Genomic DNA, 8,374 nt, shown 5'->3' with positions numbered 1-8,374 from the left:
ATTACTCAGCTATAAAAAGAAACGAAACTGAGTTATTTGTGGTGAGGTGGATGGACCTAGAGTCTGTCATACAGAGTGAAGTAAGAAAAAGAAAAACAAATACTGTATGCTAACACATATATATGGAATCTAAGAAAAAAAAAAGGTCATGAAGCACGTAGGGGTAAGATGGGAATAAAGATACAGACCTACTAGAGCATGGACTTGAGGATATGGGGAGGACGAGGGGTAGGCTGTGACGAGGTGAGAGAGTGGCATGAACATATATACACTACCAAGCGTAAAGTGGATAGCTAGTAGGAAGCAGCCACGTAGCACAGGGAGATCAGCGAGGTGGTTTGTGACTGCCTAGAGGGGTGGGATAGGGAGGGTGGGAGGGAGGGAGACGCAGGAGAAAAGAGAAATGGGAACATGTGTATATATATAATTGATTCACTTTGTTATAAAGCAGAAACTAACACACCATTGTAAAACAATTATACTCCAATAAAGATGTTAAAAAAATAAAATAAAATTACATATTAGAAAAAAAGAGCAAACAAACAATCATGAAAAACACAATAAATGAAATTAAAAATTCTCTAGAGGGATCAATAGCAGAATAACTGAGGCAGAAGAACGGATAAGTGACCTGGAAGATAAAATAGTGGAAATAACTACTGCAGAGAAGAATAAAGAAAAAAGAATGAAAAGAATTTTGGACAGTCTTAGAGACCTCTGGGACCATATTACATGCACCAACATTAGAATTATAGGGGTCCCAGAAGAAGAAGAGAAAAAGAAAGGGACTGAGAAAATATTTGAAGAGATTATAGTTGAAAACTTCCCTAATATGGGAAAGGAAATAGTCAATCAAGTCCAGGAAGCACAGAGAGTCCCATATAGGATAATTCCAAGGAGAAACACACCAAGACACATATTAATCAAACAATCAAAAATGAAATACAAAGAAAAAATATACAAAGCAGCAAGGGAAAAACAACAAATAACATACAAGGGAATCCCCATAAGGTTAACAGCTGATATTTCAGCAGAAACTCTGCAAGCCAGAAGGGACTGGCGGGACATATTTACAGTGATGAAAGGGAAAAACCTACAGCCAAGATTACCCAGCAAGGATATCATTCATATTTGATGGAGAAATTAAAACCTTTAAAGACAAGCAGAAGCTAAGAGGATTCAACACCAACAAACCAGCTTTACAACAAATGCTAAAGCAACTTCTCTAGGCAGGAAACACAAGAGGAGTAAAAGACCTACAATAACAAACCCAAAACGATTAAGAAAATGGTAATAGGAACATACATATCAATAATTACCTTAGGGCTTCCCTGGTGGCGCAGTGGTTGAGAGTCCGCCTGCCGATGCAGGGGACGCGGGTTGGTGCCCCAGTCTGGGAGGATCCCACATGCCAGGGAGTGGCTTGGCCCGTGAGTCATGGCCACTGAGCCTGCGTGTCTGGAGCCTGTGCTCCGCAATGGGAGAGGCCACGACAGTGAGAGGCCCGCGTACTGCAAAAAAAAAAAAAATAATAATAATAATAATTACCTTAAATGTAAATGGATTAAGTGCTCCAACCAAAAGAAACAGACTGGCTAAATTGATACAAAAACAGGACCCATATACATGCTGTTTACAAGAGACCCACTTCACACCTAGGGACACATACAGACTCAAAGTGAGGGGATGGAAAAAGACATTCCATGCCAATGGAAACCGAAAGAAAGCTGGAGTAGCAAGTCTCATATCAGACAATATAGACTTTAAAACAAAGACTATTACAAGAGATGAAGAAGGAGACTACATAATGATCAAGGGATCAATCCAAGAAGAAGATATAACAATTGTAAATATTTACGCACCCAACATCAGAGCACCTCAATACATAAGGCAAATACTAACAGCCATAAAAGGGGAAATCGACAGGAACACAATCATAGTAGGAGACTTCAACACCCCACTTTCACCAATGGACAGATCATCCAAAATGAAAATAAATAAGGAAACACAAGCTTTAAATGATACATTAAACAAGATGGACTTAATTGATATTTTTAGGACATTCCATCCCAAAACAACAGAATACACTTTCTTCTCAAGCACTCATGGAACATTCTCCAGGATAGATCATATCTTGGGTCACAAATCAAGCCTTGGTAAATTTAAGAAAATTGAAATTGTATCCAGTATCTTTTCTGACCACACGCTATGAGACTAGATATCAATTACAGGAAAAATTCTGTAAAAAGTACAAACACATGAGGCTAAACAATACACTACTTAATAAGCAAGCAATCACTGAAGAAATCAATGAGGAAATCAAAAAATACCTGCAAACAAATGACAATGAAAACATGACGACCCAAAATCTAGGGATGCAGCAAAAACAGTTCTACGAGGAAAGTTTATAGCAATACAGTCCTACCTAAAGAGACAAGAAACATCTCAAATAAACAACCTAACCTTACACCTAAAGCAATTACAGAAAGAAAAACAAAAAAACCCTCAAAGTTAGAAGAAGGAAAGAAATCATAAAGATCAGATTAGAAAAAAATGAAAAAGAAATGAAGGAAAAGATAGCAAAGATCAATAAAACTAAAAGCTGGTTCTTTGAGAAGATAAACAAAATTGATAAAGCATTAGCCAGACTCATCAAGAAAAAAAGGGAGGAGACTCAAATCAATAGAATTAGAAATGAAAAAGGAGAAGTAACAACTGACACTGCAGAAATACAAAGGATCATGAGAGATTACTACAAGCAACTCTATGCCAATGAAATGGACAACCTGGAAGAAATGGACAAATTCTTAGAAATGCACAACATGCCAAGATTGAACCAGGAAGAAATAGAAAATATGAGCAGAGCAATCACAAGCACTGTAACTGAAACTGTGATTAAAACTCTTCCAACAAACAAAAGCTCAGGACCAGATGGCTTCACAGGTGAATTCTATCAAACATTTAGAGAAGAGCTAACACCTATCCTTCTCAAACTCTTCCAAAATATAGCAGAGGGAGGAAGACTCCCAAACTCATTCTACGAGGCCACCATCACCCTAATACCAAAACCAGACAAAGATGTCACAAAAGAAGAAAACTACAGGCCAATATCACTGATGAACATAGGTGCAAAAATCCTCAACAAAATACTAGCAAACAGAATCCAACAGCGCATTAAAAGGATCATACACCATAATCAACTGGAGCTTATCCCAGGAATGCAAGGATTCTTTATTATACACAAATCATTCAATGTGATACACCATATTTACAGATTGAAGGAGAAAAACCATATGATCATCTCAATAGATGCAGAGAAAGCTTTCGACAAAATTCAACACCCATTTGTGATAAAAACCCTCCAGAAAGTAGGCATAGAGGGAACTTTCCTCAACATAATAAAGGCCCTATATGACAAACCCACAGCCACCATCATCCTCAATGGTGAAAAACTGAAAGCATTTCCACTAAGATCAGGAACAAGACAAGGTTGCCCATTCTCACCACTCTTATTCAACACAGTTTTGGAAGTTTTAGCCACAGCAATCAGAGAAGAAAAAGAAATAGAAGGAATCCAAATCAGAAAAGAAGAAGTAAAGCTGTCACTGTTTGCAGATGACATGATACTATACATAGAGAATCCTAAAGATGCTACCAGAAAACTAGAGCTAATCAATGAATTTGGTAAAGTTGCAGGATACAAAGTTAATGCACAGAAATCTCTTGCATTTCTATGCACTAATGATGAAAAATCTTAAAGTGAAATTAAGAAAACATTCCGATTTACCACTGCAACAAAAAGAATAAAATACCTAGGAATAAAACTACCTAAGGAGACAAAAGACCTGTATGCAGAAAATTATAAGACACTGATGAAAGAAATTAAAGATGATACAAATAGATGGAGAGATATACCATGTTATTGGATTGGAAGAATCAATATTGTGAAAATGACTCTACTACCCAAAGCAATCTACAGATTCAATGCAATCCCTATCAAACTACCACTGGCATATTTCACAGAACTAGAACAAAAAATTTCACAATTTGTATGGAAACACAAATGACCCCTAATAGCCCAAGCAATCTTGAGAAAGAAAAACGGAGCTGGAGGAATCAGGCTCCTGGACTTCAGATTATACTCCAAAGTTACAGTCATCAAGACAGCATGGTAGTGACACAAAAACAGAAATATAAATCAATGGAACAGGAAAGGAAGCCCAGAGATAAACCCATGCACATATGGTCACCTTATCTTTGATAACAGAGGCAAGAATATACAATGGAGAAAAGACAGCCTCTTCAATAAGTGGTGCTGGGAAAACTGGACAGCTACATGTAAAAGAATGAAATTAGAACACTCCCTAACACCATACACAGAAATAAACTCAAAATGGATTAAAGACCTAAATATAAGGCCAGGCACTATCAAACTCTTAGCGGAAGACATAGACAGAACACTCTATGACATGAATCACAGCAAGATCCTTTTTGACTCACCTCCCAGAGATATGGAAATTAAAACAAAAATAAACAAATGGGACCTAATGAAACTTCAAATCTTTTGCACAGCAAAGGAAACCATAAACAACACGAAAAGACAACCCTCAGAATGGGAGAATATATTTGCAAGTGAAGCAACTGACAAAGGATTAATCTCCAGAATTTACAAGCAGCTCATGCAGCTCAATATCAAAAAAACAAACAACCGAATTCAGACATGGGTAGAAGACTTAAATTGCCTTTTTTTCAAAGAAGATATACAGATTGCCAACAAACACATGAAAGAATGCTCAACGTCATTAATCATTAGAGAAATGCAAATCAAAATTACAATGCAATATCATCTCATACCGGTCAGAATGGCCATCCTCAAAAAATCTACAAACAATAAATGCTGGAGGGGTGTGGAGAAAAGGGTACCCTCATACACTGTTGCTGGGAATGTAAATTGATACAGCCACTATGGAGAACAGTATGGAGATTCCTTAAAAAACTACAAATAGAACTACCATACGACCCAGCAATCCCACTACTGGGCATATACCCTGAGAAAACCATAATTCAAAAAGAGTCATATACCACAATGTTCACTACAGCTCTATTGACAATAGCCAGGACATGCACGCAACCTAAGTGTCCATTGACAGATAAATGGATAAAGATGTGGCACATATATACAATGGAATATTACTCAGCCATAGAGAGAAACGAAACTGAGTTATTTGTAGTGAGGTGGATGGACCTTGAGTCTGTCATACAGAGTGAAGTTAATCAGAAAGAGAAAAACAAATACCGTATGCTAACACATATATATGGAATATAAAAAAAAAAGTCATGAAGAACCTAGGGGCAAGATGGGAATAAGACCCAGACCTACTAGATAATGGACTTGAGGACACAGGGAGGGGGAAGGGTAAGCTGGACGAAGTGAGAGAGTTGTAGTGTACACATGGACATATATATGCTACCAAATGTAAGATAGATAGCTAGTGGGAAGCAGTTGCAGAGCACAGGGAGATCAGCTCAGTGCTTTGTAACCAGCTAGAAGGGTGGGATAGGGAAGGTGAGAGGGAGGGAGATGCAAGAGGGAAGAATTATGGAGATATATGTATATGTATAACTGATTCACTTTGCTATAAAGCAGAAACTAACACACCATTGTAAAGCAGTTATACTCCAATAAAGATGTAAAAAGAAAAAAAAATGTTAAAAAAATAACCAAAACAGTATGGTACTGGCACACAAGCACACATATAGATCCTTGGAACAGGATAGAAAGCTCAGAAGTAAACCCATGAACTTATAGTCAATTAATCTACTATAAAGGATGCAAGAATATACAATGGAGAAAAGACAGTCTCTGCAATAAATGGTGCTGAGAAAACTGGACACCTACATGTAAAAAAATGAAATTAGAACACTCTCTAACACCATTTACAAAAATAAACTAAAAGTGGATTAAATACCTAAATGTAAGACTGGAGATTATTAAATTCCTAGAGGAAAACATAGAACACTCTTTGACATAAATCAGAGCAATATTTTTTTGGACCCATTCTTCCTTAGAGTAATGGCAATAAAAACAAAAATAAACAAATGGGACATAATTGAACTTAAAAGGTTTTGCACAGTAAAGGAAACCACAAACAAAACAAAAAGACAGCCTTCCATTGTCTTTGTAAGAAAATATTTCCAAATGATGCAACTGACAAAGTATTAATTTCCAAAATATACAAATATCTCATACAGCTTAGTATCAAAACAAACAAACGAACAACCCAATCAAAAAATGGACAGCAGATATAAATAGACATTTCTCCAAAGGAGACATACAGATGGCCATGAGGCACATGAAAAGATGCTCAACATCGCTAATTATTAGAGAAACACAAATCAAAACTACAATGAAACAGCACCTCACACTGCCCAGCATGACCATCATCAAAAAGCCTACAAATAATAAATGCTGGAGAGGATGTGGAGAGAAAGGAACTCTCCTACACTGTTGGTGGGAATGTAAATTGGTACAGCCACCATGGAGAACAGTATGGAGGTTACTTAAAAAATGAAAAATAGAGTTACCATATGATCCAGTGATCCCATTTCTGGGCATGTATCTGAAGAAAACTATAATTTGAAAAGATACATGTACCCCAATGTTCCCAGCAGCAATACTTATAAGAGCCAAGACATGGAAGCAACATAAATGTCCATCTACAGAGGAATGGATAAAGAAGATGTGGTATATATACAGAATGGAATATTACTCAGTCATAAAAAATAATGTCATTTGCAGCAACATGGATGGACCTAGAGATTATCATACTGAGTGAAGTAAATCAGACAAATACCATACAATATCACTCAAATGTGAAATCTAAAAAAATGATACATATAAACTTATTTATAAAGCAGAAATAGACTCACAGACAGAAAACAAATGTTTGATTTATATTTATATATATATATATAAAATCACTTTGCTGTACACCTGAAACTAATACAACATTGTAAATCAACCATATTTTAATAAAATTAAAAAAATATATATGCATGAAGTAGCCCTCCTACCAAACTTCCTCATTAGCATTGCATTACCCTGGGCTATGACCTGATGCTATCCTTTCTAATTTACTTCCAGATTCTTTTATTTTTAGTTGTGTTCATCCAAACTGTTATTGACCAGCATGTCTTTAATGGCTCTGAGTTCATTAGAATTCCCTCCAATTTGGTTGGTCAGAAGCCTCTATGAAGGATCCTACACTTAAGAAAATAGGCTCTTTCTAAGGATAACATGAACAGTAATTTGTTCCAGTGAATCCCCAATGTATCCTTAGTGTGGCATTGTTTTTTCCCTATAAGTCTAGATTTATTGAGCAATTGCTGCATCTCTACACTTCATTTTGCCTATGGAGACAGCTTGAGGACATTTGACATGATTGAATAATGGAACGAGAAAAAGCTTGCATAGAAAATTGGCTGAATTTCTGAAATAGGAACGTATTTTCCTTTCCTCCCTCAGTTTTCTAAGTCTGGTTTTGTTTTTATGGAAATCTATAGTTTCTGTCATTGTGAAAGCCTTACTTGAAAGAGATAATACTAATAAACCATAGTGAGAATATACTACAGGTAGCCCTAATAAATGGACACACCTGTTCTCAGCCTGACTTTAGAGCAATAGAAAAGAAAAAATTTAAAAACAACAAAAAGAGTTATATTATGAATAGAACTGTTTGGAGAATGTGACTTGGGTGTATAGTAATAGTGGGCTTCATAAAATTGATTCCCAGAATTAAATAGATTTACCCACTTACTATTGGATAATAACTCCCACATACGAGCACTTGCCCCTGTAAAATTTAATGTACGGAGGAGCAGGGTAGAATGTACACTGCCTGCAGGGAAACTAGTGCCAAAACTCAAGGAGGAAAGAAGGGGCTGAGCTATGCATAGACTCAGCTTCTTTCCTTAACTGACTAATCATATTAGTAATTCCTTGCCTCTTGGAAAGTAGCAAGTAAATGGGCAGAAGCCACCAGGTGCTTAAACAAGGCAAGAGTAGAGATACATATTGTCTATTAGTGTCATCCTTTGTTTAATTTACAACTTGATCTCTCCTTTTCTCCTCCTTTCTTTCCTTTTTTTTATTTTTGTTTTTTAGAAATTTCATGTAATGTCTGAAACATTTATATTAACATATTTCCATACAAATAACCCAAAGAAAGTTTAGTATTAGTTGTTTTTTGTTTGTTTGTTTGTATTTTTATACTGCAGGTTCTTATTAGTCATCAATTTTATACACATCAGTGTATTCATGTCAATCGCAATCGCCCAATTCAGCACACCACCATCCCCATCCCACCGTGGTTAC

General features: G+C 36.3%; 1 long non-coding RNA gene across 2 annotated transcripts in view; it reads right to left on the bottom strand.

Moving 5' to 3' along the window:
* Positions 1-466: 466 nt before the first annotated feature.
* The window catches only part of LOC307191093, a 475,292-nt gene continuing 467,384 nt past the window's right edge, over positions 467-8,374 (bottom strand). For both annotated transcript variants that reach the window (XR_013829601.1, XR_013829602.1), the window contains one exon: positions 467-1,511. This is a non-coding gene — a long non-coding RNA (uncharacterized lncRNA). The remainder of the gene's footprint in view (positions 1,512-8,374) is intronic.

This window comes from Stenella coeruleoalba (assembly GCF_951394435.1).
Source record: "Stenella coeruleoalba genome assembly, chromosome: 8".
Lineage (NCBI taxonomy): Eukaryota > Metazoa > Chordata > Mammalia > Artiodactyla > Delphinidae > Stenella > Stenella coeruleoalba.
The sequence above is the reverse complement of the archived record's forward strand: the minus strand, read 5'-3'. Positions and strand labels throughout refer to the sequence as shown.